The sequence below is a fragment of the Lichenostomus cassidix genome, chromosome 2 (assembly GCF_008360975.1).
Source record: "Lichenostomus cassidix isolate B80296 chromosome 2, HeHo_3.0, whole genome shotgun sequence".
Lineage (NCBI taxonomy): Eukaryota > Metazoa > Chordata > Aves > Passeriformes > Meliphagidae > Lichenostomus > Lichenostomus cassidix.
The window spans coordinates 123,451,709-123,465,099 of record NC_139482.1 but is presented as its reverse complement, the minus strand read 5'-3'; the positions used below and the strand labels follow the sequence as shown (position 1 = coordinate 123,465,099).

Below are 13,391 nucleotides of genomic sequence, written 5' to 3'. Positions count from 1 at the left end.
CGCGCCTCCCCGCTCCCGCCTGCCAGCCCGTAACTGTATTTCCATTGAAATCCTATTACGCGGTGACAGGCTCCGGTTTGTTTCACAGTGGCGTCTGCTCTGGGGCTTGGAAAGTCTTTAAGAGGAAGGGGTGGCTGGGGCGAGCGGGGGCTGCTCCTCGAAGGGAGCTGCAAGCGCAGATTGTCCCTAATGTTAGCATCGTGTGCCGGGTGTGCTGCGCGGAGCTCTCGGCTCCCTTCGGGCTCCGGAGAGGGAAAGGAGAAACTGGCACACGGTCACACCAGAAAGTTGTGGAGCTTGAGATGTTACAGACGCTAATGGGACAATTATCTAAATAAATAAACGTGGTGATTTATAGGTGTGTAAACTATAATGCTTTGAACGATAGAGCTCTTTAACCTTTCTTTCTAGTCTATCCCTCAGAGATTTGGTTTTAAGGAGAGTAATATATCATCTGTGGTGCTGGATACGCGAGTTGATTACATTTATAAAAGGAATGGCCTTTGAAATAATACTGAGGCATTAAGCAATAAATGCAGAAAAAGAGTGAGGCAGAGAAAGAGCAAAGATAAAATTTTGGCAGAAAATCTTTTCCCCCTTCCTAGCAGCCTAAGAAGCCTAGCAGCTCTGCTTGATTAACTTTTATCAAGAGTTCTTATTTTATTAAATTAAACTTCAAAAAAACAAGCGCACTGTGTGAAACCAGAAGCAAATCCTCCTTAGTCCTCTCAAAGTCTGTCTGTGTTGCAGATAAGTGATGATTGGAGCAGCATCTGTTAAGAGAATTTGCAGAAGCAAACACTGCTAAAGATACCCAGTAGGTAAATGGAAGTACATTGTCATTCTATTTGTTTCTCTTAGGCAATATAGAATGAGACATTTCAAATTTCAGGGGGTTTTATTTAACATCTTTAAAAATTTGCAGGTAGATGGCTTCATTATGGTAAAAGTGCCTCCCCTAATTGGAAAAGTGATTAATTCAGGTCTTAGCTTGTTTAACAAAGACCAAATTCTGCAGCCTGTGGGGCATCTCCTGTAAGGGGTGAGTGTCTTTTGCGCTTGTTTAAAAAGAAAATAGTACGGCATGTGTAACACCTTGCAGGCCTCAAGTACAAGATCAATTTTGTCTTTAACCAGCATTTCAACACAGAATTTTATTAGCATAAAATCAATATTCAGGTCAGCAATGGGGATCTGCAACTTCCAAATGAGAACCTGGTCAGAAGGCAGCACATTGCATGTATGAGTAAAGGTTGTGGGACATGACAATCATCAAGCTCACCTATCTTTTGTTTGGTTCCTTTTTGAGATGTCATTTAATGAGGAAAAGAAACAGGTAAGCCATTGTGTTTTAAGACACAGTGCTCCTCATAAACCTCATTGCCAGGCATTTGAACACAAACGTGGCTTTAGATCATGTATTGTATAAAACTGACTACTGCTAGGTAACTTAAGTTCTGAATTTATTCTACTATTAAAGTTATGTTGATCCGAAAGTGGCAACTGGATTCCAAGTCCTAAACAAAAAATGATTCATTATCTTACAGTTAATTTATATTTTAGGGACCACTGAGGAATCCACAGGAAAAGCAATTGAGTTTTTCTTGCTGGATGTGCAGTGGCATTTAGCTTAGGCGCCCTCCTTCCTGGAGCTCTGGGAACTTCATTGACACACAAAGGAGTTAAATCTGTTTATCAGCTCATTGATGGCCATGGTAAAGTACTGTAGAGTTCAACCACTGGAACAGGACAGCTGTTTTCCTTTCAGTAAGGATGGGGATAGAGAAGTGAGGGGCTTTTTCAAAGTAGTTACAAACCCATATCACTTGTGACTGCAATGTATAATGCAAGAAAAAATTAATAGACCAAGAAGGCTCAAAAACATGTAACACTTAATTGAAACAATAAATCATTCAAATAACATTACCCAGTCTCCTACAGCAATGCCACAGCTTCCAGGTCCTGAGAATGGAGCAGGTTTCAGACACAAGATGCGAGGGCAGCTCAGGTCTGGAACAGCACTGGAGAGAGGGACAGGTATCCTGTAGTCTGGTGGTTGTGCTGTGGCTGGGAAGAAACCCAGGCAGGGTGGAGGAATGCAGAGTGCTGACACTCTGACATTCACCCTCATTCCTAGGTTGCTAAGCTGGGACCAGGAGTGACCCCCTCCCATGCTTGAGGGTCTGCTGAATGTATGGCCTCTGCTGTCTCAGGCCCTGTATGGAGCAGGGTAGAGCTGCTAGATGAGGTCCTGGCTGCACAGCCTGTAGCTTACAGGCAGGCTGCCCTGGCTGTTTGCTGCCCATCCTGGCATCCCAAGGATGCCATCAATTGCAGGCCTTATACTGTGTATAGTAATGCCAAAAAAATTCTGGTGAGGGAAGAAGCTCAAGCTTCTTACTTGGGAAAATGGTCCATTTCCAAATGTTCATGATAAGATACTGCTTGCATGGAGTGAAATGTGGAAGACACAAAGTAGTGCACACTCATTTGTGCAATACTACTAGTAGTAAACTCTAAATTTTGAAATCACTGTGCAATCATGTGGGCTCATGGAAGACCTCTGAAAGCTGCAACACAGATGAGGAAGCTGAAGCCTGATTTGGCTGCAAATTTACTGCAGGTAGTTGAGATGAATTTGGTTGCTGTTTCCCCGTCTCCATCCCAGTATCCCTCATTCCCTGAATTGCTGCTCTGTGCCACAGGTTCTCCATCAGTTGCTCCTTCCCCTTGGTCCCTCACCTCCAAAAACCTCCATGTGCCATGCAAGCAATGCTGCCCTGCTTGTGAACCAGGGTGAATGGCAGCCCCTAGGTGTTCAGTGACTCACTCAAGGCCCCAAGCTGCAAACCCCTCTGTAGTTTCGTTCTGCTTCTCTCCTGTGGTGATGCAGTTTTTTTTGGCAACACTGGGCCCCCAGGTACCTGTGCAGGGCTGGGCAAACTGCAGGTGGTGGGACCTCCAAAGCTTGCTCCTGAAAAGGTGCACCAAGCACAGCTGTGAGGTGGAGGTGATGAGTGACAGGAGGTGTGCCTGTGCTTCATGGATGTGATATAACCCAGTTTTAATTAAAGCAGCCGCAGTAGATTATTAGGGTAGATAAATACTGCCTTGTTACAGCCCTCTTGGGTCGTATGTAAGCAGTATTCGTTTTAGAAAGGATGAATGAATAGTCAGTGTGAAGGATAAAGATCAGCATTGTTAATCACTCTGGAAGTCTTCCGTGGGAAAGTGTTAACTCATGAGGAAAGATAGTGCCCATAAATGTCATTTAAATATTTAAATAACTTGAGGATAAATTTTTGATAATAAAGGCATGCAAATACCAAGTTATGTTTGGGTTCCTGTCAAAGATAACAAGGATTTGTACAGTTGGCTTTGGTCGGTGGTAGGCTGTACTTCTACGTAATACTAGCAGGAATGAAGAGCTCATCTTCAATGCCACCTGTGGGAAAAAAAAATCCAGTTTTTCTTGTCAAATCGCAGAGAAAAACTTTAGCAACTTGGGAGACTACATGTGCTTAAACTCTTGAGCTTCAAGAGGGGTTAACACCTCACCTATGGTGTTCATGGGTAAGTGGTGTGCCGGGTACCTTTACTGGGGCTTGAGTCATGGGGACTGAGCATCCAGCTGCAGTTTGTTGCTGTTGATACATCTGCAGGGTGAGAAGAATGACTCCAGGTGGGAAAGAGTGGGTTTCCACCCCCAGAAATAAGTGGAAATTATAGGAATTGTGCCTCTGCTGTTCCTTGATTTTGTAATTCTCACCAAAGTTTCTTTTGCCCTTTCCCAGCTCTCAGAATGCCTTACAACTGTTGAAAAAAAGTCTGTGTGCTTTCATGTAAATGTGATGAGGATGAGCCTTTGAAAATATATCTAGCTGATGCCGATGAATAAACAAACTTGGCCAGGGTAAATCTTTTCATCTAACTTCAAGAGCCACGCTGTAATGAAGTAAATATAGATGTACTTAATGGGCTTCTTTCATCCAAATACATAGCAAACCCTTTAAAGTAATGCAAACAAATCTAAAATGGATTTCTAAGTGGCTTTTTTTTGTTGTCTTGATATTGGAACAGTTTAGTCTACCCAGGCTAGGCCAAGAATGGAGCTTGTTCCTGGAGCTGTGCAGATGCTGAAGTGAATGCTGGCCTAAAGGGGAGAGGGAAAGTGAGAGACCTAGCTCCTCTCCTGTGGTTTTGTGCAATAAAGGCAGGGAGTGCTCATTCCATGTATAGTTTAAAATGTGTTATTTGATGAGTGTCTCCCTGGACGTGTCCCTTTGGAAGGCAGCTTGCAGACAAGGCTCCAAGAGGCAGGAGAACCTGCAGGGTCTGCTGCCTGTTCCCCTCAGCTGTGCTCAGCCTGGGCTGCACCAAGAAAGCTCCCCAAGCTCAGGATGACTGGCTGCCTTCCTCAGGGGCCACCTGTGCATGGTATGTCACTGCTTGGCCTGGTTCTTGCCCTCCAGGACATGTTCTGGCAGTGCCACAGGTGGGATTCTGGTTCACAGAGTACCTGAGCTGGGTGTTAAAGGTGGCCTCGGGGCCATCATGACAGCTGCCATAGGCACAGTCACTGAAGTGTGACTGCAGTGGTGATGGTGACTTTGGAAGCATCTTGTTTCTTGGAAGCTATGGGAAACTGGAGCTCAAATCACAGTTCTGCAGATCTGGTCATTCACTGCATGCCAGTGGATTGGGTTTCATTTCGAGACTTGCAGGATGACTGTTTTCAATGGTAGCATTTGTAAGCAAATTAATGACTTTTTGTGCAAAGCGTGTATTGTACAAACAACTGTTTGGTTTCACTGCCCTTGCTTGTGAAGAATGTGTAATGTTTTTCTTTCTCGTATCATGGAAAGAGTACTCAGATCTTCTCTTTAAAAAGCATAGTTGTAAAATAATTTTACTTTAAAAACAAGCCTTTGTTTTGAAAAAGATAAATCCTGCTCTGGGGAATAAGACCTTTACATGGTCTTTTCTTAGTAGGAGAAGTTCAGATCCATTTAATTCCATTGTGGAATAAAATTCCGTTCAGAGCTGGGCAGTATAACAATGTGAGTATTAGGATATTTAGACAACTATGTCAGCATAATTATAGAAATTCTTCAGGATGAGATTTTTCTTTGCTGAGATCTTGATGAATGGGAAATACTGTAAAGAATAGCTTCTGTGAGTGTTAAAGGAATTTTGTGGAAGAGATTTAAATCTAGGAGACACTTTTGAAAAATGTAATAGTGATTTGCTAATGTCCAGACTGAACTCACTGTTTGACACCTCGAATAATCAGACCAGTCCAGTTTAGCTCGTGTCTGGTTGTGTTGTGCTGTGTGTACAGAAGTGAAACGTATTAAAAACTGTTCAGCTTCGGATGTGTTCATCTGGGGATTTACTCATAAATAATTGATAACCCTCTGAAACCAAATCTCTTCATTACTCCATGGATTGCTCACCTCTTCCCTTCTGCGCTCATTGTTCTCGCAGGCAGGGAAGAAGGAGGTGCTGCTTTAATGAAGGTGCACATCAGCCTCTGCTGCTCCTTCCAAAGGTCATCCTGCTGAACAGTGGCAGTGAAATGCTTGACAACGATAAACATTTTATGGAGATATGTGGCATTCCAGTGTTTTAGAGGAACCACTAAGCTGCTGTATTTAGGACTTCTTTGCATCCTAGCATAGAAGCAGTGCTTATGATGAATTACTAAATCAATTAAATCTTTGCATCTGGTGCACTGCAGGACAGGACGTCAAAATAAGGGTCATTTGCTGTGCAGTACCAATTACAGCTGTGATATTTGGGCTTGATCTTTCATGATTTTACTGCTAAGGATACCATTGAGTATCCTTGCTCAGACTGTTTGCTGCAAATGGGACAAGTCTTGGTGAGCAATGCTTTCTCATTGGAGCAAGAGCAAGTTCCTATTTACCAGACACTGATGCATGGTGATGGATTTCCTTTTCTGCAAAAAAAAGAACTGTTCTGTGTCCACTGACTTAAAGTCTGAGTTGATCTAACAAAATCCTGTTTTAATGGAAGAAGTGTCTTAATGTAAGTTCAGTTCATCTTTCTGATGATTTGATCACTTTAGAGTTATTAGTTAAGTTCTGTAACAGTCTTTAAAAGTGCTAATACTTGATTGCATTTAATAGCCCTAACTCTTGCTAATGTACAGGAAATGTTCAAATCACATCATTGAGAGAGAACCCCAACAAATCTTACAACTCTTTTAATGTGAGGTTTCAGATATTTTAATTGAAAGGTGAATGCTATAAAGGCTTTGTCAGACTGCTGTTTCCAGATGACAGCACTTTCTGTGGAGTAACTGCAAGTCCTAGACTGCTGATCCCAGCTTTCAGCATTGGGATTCATAGCTCAAACTCTTCCTTTTTTTGACTTGGCAAAAGTGTGCATCTGTGGTGATGTCTGGATTTGTGTCTTCCAAAGAAATACTGGATCAATCAAAGAAAATGAGAAAGATTTTCTGAAATGGTAATCACATTCTGGCTGATACTGGAGAGAACAGAGCCTTCGCCCCCTCTCTAAACCACAAGATTAAGCTTGTTTATAAAGGATTAACAGAGCTCTCTTCTGTTAATTCGTAGTGGTGTAGTCGGAGTGCCCAATTCTACATCAGTGGAAAATCCATTATCAATCAATGGGAATTTTGCAGCTGAAGCCGAAGGGATTAGAGACTCGTCGTTCAGAAGTGACTGAAGGAGAGAAAGCCCTGGATATGCTTGTTGCCACACGGCTGTGAGCCACTGCTGAGGTGTGCCCACAAAAAATGGCAAAGGAAAATGTTGAGTTGCTTCAGGCAGGCTATTTCCAGAGTCTGTGAAAGGGCTCATGCCACTGTGCAGGGCTGCAGAGAAAGCTTATCTGTGTGCTGCCAATAGTGGGCTGTTCCTCATGGCCAAGCAAGGTGATTTCAAATTGGAAAAGGTACACAGAGAAAGATGACCTGAAGCCCTCTCCCACTGATGTGCTGTGGTGGGGGAGCATTAATGAGGAGGTCAGTGAGTGTAGGAGTGAGGAGCCATGGAAGAGGGGCTCAGGTTTGGGGATCACTTGTGCAGAACACTGGTACTCACACCATGCTGTGACACCTGCTGCTGCTCAGGTGGCCACCCAGGAGACTGGAGCATGACGGACAGACAGGAAGAAGCTGCTGAGGAGGCTGCTAAAGAATTTGCTGCTGATGGTGTTGAGGGTGATTTCCTAACAAGCTGCACTGCCTCCAGAAGTTTCTTCCTTCAATAGATAACAGCTACTTTTCCTTCTAGTGGAGTGCATAGACCAACATTCAGACTGTTAGAACCTGCAAACTAGAAAACTTGTGGCTGCAGGCTTACTTTAGTTTGGAATATTCACCAAGCACATTCCAAAATATAGTTTCTTTCTTTTGACAAGCTGTCATAGAGTTTAGCTTAAAAATAGTTCTGATCCTGAGCCTAGTTGTTGAAAAAGGACAATCTCCATGGCCTCCACTGCAAAATTTGGTTGTTACTTTTGCACAAAAGGAAGCTAATGCTTAAAAAAAAAACTCTTCAGAGTAAAAATTACACTTTTTATGACAACTTGGTAAATGTAAGGGTATTGTTTTGATCTGTTATAATAGGCAAGGTTGTGTAATTTAGTTTGGCAATTACAGAGATTAAATTAATTTAGTTTTCCTTTACTCTTGTTAAATGCAAAATAATTGAACACACATCATGGAAGGTTGGGGCTCTCCTGTTTGTAGCTTCATCATTTATTAATATAACACATTAAATGAGAGGCTTTATAGATTTGCTTGCCTAAGGAAAAAGAGGAAGAAAATCTGGAAAGGCCAAACTAGATGTGTGTGTATTCTGTCTCACACTTTGATGTGCTGTCAAATATTGCCTGATTTTGAGTACATTTTGTAAGAAAGGACAGTGCTTTGCTCCCAGAAGGGAAAATTGTGACCTGATGTTTAAATAGTCTGAGTAAGCTCATCTTTGTATAGGCGAAGTCACTCGTGCAGTTCCTCTCACACTGTTCGTATAGGAATGTAATGTAATTGGACAGGCAAAATAAACTACAAATGAGCACACCATAAAAAGATTTATTTTGGCACTATCTTGGCCATCTTAATTGACTCCCCTAGTTATAGGAGGGACTGTGCCTTCCCCTAGTTCAGCCTTTTCAGGAGATAGTGTTGGCAGTGGTGCAACAACAGCGCAGTGGGGGCAGACGTGCTCTTCTTTCTTACCTTCGTGTAGCTGGAGGGGATTTGAAAATTGGATATTTCTCTCTGTCTCTGCAGTTCCAAGTAGCCCTGACACTGCCAGCCATGGATTAGTGAAATAAATCCCTCATGTTCATACTGAAGTGGAAAGCATAAAGAGCATTTTCTGCCTTTTTTCCCCCTTTTTAATGTGTCATTTGCTAGCTGGCACAGTGACCTCCATTTCGTGACTTGTGTAGTGACTTGTCACAGAGCTTTTCTCTGTGGGTTAATCAATCGCTCAAGGGAGTAGCAGCATGTCACATTATACATGTGGAACTGAGGAGAACAGTTACCTATAGACCACCTATAGTGAATGTGTACTTCAAATATTATCTGTTAATGCACTTTGATTTTTCTAATATGATTTTTTTCCCTTTTGTTTTATCTTTTTTCTGAACTATGTCCTTGGTAATCAAAAGGGATGCAAACATCTAGTCACCTTTTGATGTTTATAAGTGTAACTGAATTTGGAAGAAAATACTCCTGGCTGTTTAGTACATGAAGTTTGCCAGTTCATTGGGAAATGGTTTTTTTCTAGTAATGTAGAGGTACAATAGTTTGGTTTTTCCAGGGTATCTTGGTGGAAAGTCTGTCAAGTCCTTTATATTGTTCCAGTCAATTATATTGACTGAAATGCAAGAGAGAATTAATTTATTTTTTCAATACTTGAAGATGCAATTTCATACTCTTGATTTACATTTCGGCATCAATTGTGTATTTTAATTTGTGTGAGTGAACCCTGAAGCTCTTACTCACTTTTGACTCCATCTTTAATTTTGCTTGACAAGTCCATCTCATTCCTAGAAAGCTAATACACCAGGAATTGATTAGCATTAACACTCAGGTAAATGACAGGGGAGGAGGTGATGTCTGGGTCTGGTGTGGGGCCTGACCAGTTATGCTGAATTAATGGATGCTGGTTTCCAGGTGATCCCATTATCATCCTCCTCAACAGGTTTGGCTAAAAACAGCCCTAGAGAAGAACTGGAGAAAGCAAACTAGAAGCAGAGGATTGGTTTCCCACCAAAATGTGAAGCCATTATTATGAGGAAATTAGCTATATTATTTATTTGGCAAAGCAGGCAGGCAGCAGATAACTCAGCATTTCTGTTTCACATTTCCTCAGCACTCAGGCATAGTGTACTCAAGTAATGTGGTGCAATCGGGTCTTGACAGGCACATCAACATCTGTAGCTGGTTTGGGAGGAGAAGCCCAGTCTGTGAAATGGGTGATGGAACTTCCAAACTCCTGTAGGGGTGGCCCAGGAACCTGGTTGTAGCTACCCTGCGTCATCAGAGCCCTGGAGGTTTGGACCTCATGGTTGGCAGTCTGGGAACCTGGAAAAATTTGCTGATTTTTGTCACTTTTTCCTTCTCCCAGATGCGGGAATTACTGAAATATTAGTTCTTGGACAGTGGTAAAATTGTTAGTTTTAATCATCAGTAAGTATTTTTTTATTCAAGAAACACAGTAAACAAGAAAAGTTGTTTTCCCTTGGTTTTCTGAGCTAGGCAGAAATTATACATTGCAGTGGTGTGATTCCCTGAAAAGCAGAATTTCAAAGTCTTGGCAGTTCCCATGTTTCAGCCAGCATGATGTGTGCCTTGCTCCACAGAGCAGTTGTATTTCCTATATTAAGTATTAGCTTCTGTAATTAATTACACTGATGCTTAAAAAACCCCAACCACTTTAAACAGCAAAAACAGCAAAGGCTTTCTTTCATTGGATTGCAGAGAAATGAGAAAAAACCCAACCAACAGCAACAACAACAACAAAAAAAAAAGAAAATCCAAACCCCCAAAACCAACCAAAAAAGTGCACACAGAAAACTCTTGGGAATTTCTGGGCTTGAGCTATCTGTTCATAGGCAATAGGAAATTGATTTTCTGAGGTATGTCTAATGTTTTAGTGTTCATCATTTGATAAAAATTATGCTCCCTGCAGTTCATCAGCAGCTGGCACTTAAAAGGACTGAATTCAGAAAAAATAAGTGTGAAGGTTGCTGTCGGTAAATTATCAGAACAAGAGCTGTGAGATTGACATCTTTTAAACACCTAGCTACCTGGTTTTATTAACACTCCAGTACCTGTGGTGTGTGTGTGCATCAGCCTGACTGTGTGCAGACAGGAAAAAGCTGTTGTGAAAAAATGAGTGCTGTTATGTCAGTTGTACGGTAAAGAGTGAGGTTTTGGTGTCAGGGAGAAGTGCAGTGCTGCTTCCTCTTCCTTCCTGTATCTGGTGTTTCAGTTTAGCAGTAAAGGAGTGCTGGGGCTGAAACTTAAACTAGGCTTGATCTCACTCTCCTCCATGATTCTTTCCAGTGCACTTTTGTCCCTCAGCCCCAGCAGTGATGGTGTTTGGGACAGGACAGGGTTAACTTCCAAAAGCACAGCCTGGCAATACAGTGCCTCTGGAGCTTTAAATGAGGCGATGCTGACATGGTACAGGCTGTAAAGTGGACCCTGCTGGAGCACATAGCCAAGATGGGATCAAGGATCACAGGTCATTTACATGGTGACCAGTCTGCCTTCTGCTGGGGCTGCCAAGCCTTGTGGCTGGCCCCAGCTGATCAATGCTGCATCCAGGGAGTGCCACCTTGTGCCCTACAGCAGGGAGCAGCTAGGAGCTATCCCACATCCAAAGCTGACCTTCTGAGTGGTAGGTACCGGGAGCAAGGAACCTCCTGTATTTCTGCCTTTGCCCACTGCCCCCTGCCTTGTCACTGGGCACCACTGAAAACACCATGGCTCTGTCCTTCACCCTTCAGGTGTTTCTACACATTGATGACATTCTCCCTGAACCTTCTCCAGGCTGAACAGTCCCAGCTCTCTGTCTCTCGTAAGAGAGTTGCTCTGGTCCCTTCAGCACCTTCATGGCCCTTTGTTGGACTCCCTCCAGAATGTCCATTTGTCTTCAGTACTGGGGATCTGAGAACTGGACCCAGCACTCCTGCCTAGAAGGGGCACAAAGGGAGTCCTACCACCCATCAAGCACAGCTGCTTAAAGAGTGCAGTTGGCACTGCACATCACAGAATCAGAGTGAGGTGGGAAGAAACCTTTGGAGGTCTCCTGATCCAACACCCCTGCTCAACTAGGGCCTCCCACAGCCAGTTGCCCAGGACCACGTCAGGGTGGGTTTTGAATACCTCCAAGGATGGAGATTCCACAGCCTCCCAGAGAAACCTGTGCCAGTACTCAGCCACCACCACAGTGGGAAAAGTGCATCTGGAACAAATAATGCTTATTGTGCAAATGCCTTGTCTTGCTTTTTTGAAGTATTTCCTTTCCTTTAAAGCCTGGTTCTTACTAGGTCTGTTTCCAAGCCATTTGTAGCTGGCGTTGTGTCCCATGTGCCTCCACAGCATAGCAGATGAGGTGCAGAGCTTAGATGCCATATTAATAGACCTTTAGCAGTATCGTACCCAGCACTCAAGGCAGGAAACTTTTATCAACACAGGCCTACAGACAGCACTTTGTAAACCACAGTGGTTAGGTGTGCCACTGCATGTTCCCTCCTTCTCGTGAGTTAACACCCCTGGAAACAAACCTCACCAAATGTGCTGCTTTTGATGCCCATGGGAGCAGCAGGGCTGTTATCAGTGACCTCAGCCTTCTCTCCTTGCCTTGCAGGCTAATTTTGTATTAATTACAGGCATAGCTTTAATCTTCGTCAACAGGATAGCAACAGTAGTGCTACCCTTTGACTGCTGATGTCCAATTTGTCTTTATCCCCTGACTCTCTGTTTGAAAAATTAGGGCGGAAGCATTATGCATATAAAATTATTTTGTATTCGTGATTTTTTAGATTCCCAGAGAGCCTGATCTTAGGCATACAAGTGCTGCCTTCTCAGTGTAAATATTACTGCTCTGGTGTAATCCTTGGAGACCGTAGGAGGCTTTCCAGGTCAGGGATAGTTTTTTGAGGCAAAAGATGAGCAGTCAGTGTAAATTGTTTGGTTCTCCCAAAGGAGAAGGAGCTTTCCCATTTTAGGACAGGATGAAATCCTACCCTTTACATAGGTCTTCTTCAATTAAAGGCATTCACAAGAGCTTATGTACCATTTAAGATTTGAATGTACTTGCAATAGCAAAGACTTCAAAAGAGAAACAGCTGCATGTGTGGCAGTGTGTCTAAGACCTCAGTCACCTGCAAAATGGGTGACAACTTCTTTTTACATGTGACCTAGGAAGTAGATGGAGATTTAGGTAGGAACAAGTTTAGCCAAGAGAGACATCCCTTCCTCTAGAAAAGAGATTTTGTTTTTTGGTTTTGGTGCCTGAAGTGTGTCATGTAAGAAGGAAAATGCTTGGGAGGATTGCAGTTCATATGATATTTTATATACATAATTTAAAATACTTAGGAAGGCTCAGAAACAGACTTTTGTTAACCACAAGGTTACAAATGTCGGCAGGCATAGGTGTACAAGAGCAATAGCTATTGAGAAGATTTCCATGATAACTGAAAATGTAGATTTCATGTCATTTTGTAATTTGCATTTTCATGCCCTGTTGTGGCTCTGGAGGGATTATACATACAAAGCTCTGGTGCAGAGAGGTAACTGCGTGGATGAAGTGACTCTTGGTGCTACATTTGCTCTTTATTATGCAAGTGTTACATTTATTTTTAGTTTTACTCATGTAAAAATGCTGCAGTCCTAAAGCTGAAACGAAATATTTTGGTATTTCTGTATTTTTATTGCAACCAATTGATACAAGTCAAAGATGCTAATATCTGTAGCTAATAATAAAATAAATCAGGTTCTTTTTCCTTTTGTATATTTTAATTGCCTTATGTGACTGCAGACGTGACACGAGCAATGAACTCAAGAATAACATTGCTGTTGCATCAGGGCAAACCTGTAATGCAAGGAAAATGCACTCCAAGACTTTGAAAAGTTTTGGAAAAATTCTGAATTAGCGTGTAAAAATGTGTATTTTAACCTTAAGGGCTTTTTATACACTGAAATACTTGTACCCCACCCAAATAACAGCAGATCAGTTGAAAACAGGAGAAAGTCAGAAGAGAGAAAATCAGTATCCTTGGGCTCAGCATGGGAAGCTGCTTAAACACATTGTAAAAGTCACTTAAGGCATCTGCATATAAGCAAGCAGAAACAGTGGTCTGCTGAGAGCACA

General features: G+C 42.5%; 1 protein-coding gene across 4 annotated transcripts in view; it reads left to right on the top strand.

Annotated features, from left to right (window-relative positions):
- Nucleotides 1-13,391, top strand: part of PAG1 (phosphoprotein membrane anchor with glycosphingolipid microdomains 1) — a 112,305-nt gene that overhangs the window by 553 nt on the left and 98,361 nt on the right. The window lies entirely within an intron of this gene.